This window comes from Anneissia japonica, unplaced genomic scaffold, assembly GCF_011630105.1.
Source record: "Anneissia japonica isolate Jap-2015-1 unplaced genomic scaffold, ASM1163010v1 scaffold376_len1572418_cov194, whole genome shotgun sequence".
NCBI classification, from domain to species: domain Eukaryota; kingdom Metazoa; phylum Echinodermata; class Crinoidea; order Comatulida; family Comatulidae; genus Anneissia; species Anneissia japonica.
Genome location: NW_022741166.1, coordinates 1,364,895 through 1,365,829, shown reverse-complemented (window position 1 = coordinate 1,365,829; position 935 = coordinate 1,364,895).

Below are 935 nucleotides of genomic sequence, written 5' to 3'. Positions count from 1 at the left end.
CTTTAACGAATAACAACCAAGGCATATAATCATCCGTTCCCTTTCTCGAGACATCGATATTATAGACAATTACACCCCGGCTTTCTTTCGTAAAGGAAAACGTAGCTTCTGTAATCAAAAACTGAGTTTGTTGAAACTTTCAGCAACTTCAGAGTTTTAGATGTTCTGTCACAAAAGTTGTCTGAAGAACAAGAGTATGTCTTACTGCTGCTTGGAGTTAAGGAGAAAAGTGTAAATCAAGCAATAGAAAGTTTTGCAGAGACAAGATCACTGACATATCATTGTTGCCACCATGTTAGCAGAATCTCGAGCTTCAGATACTTAGCAAACTTAATCGTTCAAGAATGAAAATAAGCAGAGGTAAATGACTGTCAATAAATAGTTGATGGAACAGATCGAATAAACAAATGCCCGTGGAAGTCCAAGAGTTGTTCATACCATAAATACGAATATTTTCAGATTGCAGTGATAAAAACGATACCTGAAGATTATTGCTCAACATAAGGCTACAAAGTTAAACACTACAAGACAAATGTGTAGTAAATGAATTGATGCCTTCTTCATACATGAAAATTATGGTAGTTGTCTGGAATACCTTGTATAGCACACAGAAATAATGAAAAACAACCGGATATTTGTAAGGAAGCTGGAATTTTTTTAGGATTCTAGTTATATTTTCCATTCTTTAAAACAGAAAAGGGCTACTATAAGTGGGCATTTTTACTTACATTTTCAAAAGTGAATTAGCTTACAGCCCTAAAATATGTTGTTTTAGTTTTAAAAAGTCAACAGCGGTTATTACACTCACGTTTTTTAAATTAAACAAATTTATCTAGGGTATTGAAGCTGCTGTTAAGTTGTTATTTAATTTTGGCGGCCATTTTAAAAAGCGCCCTCAATTGCCCCCGAAATCTTCACATTAATAACTTTAACTA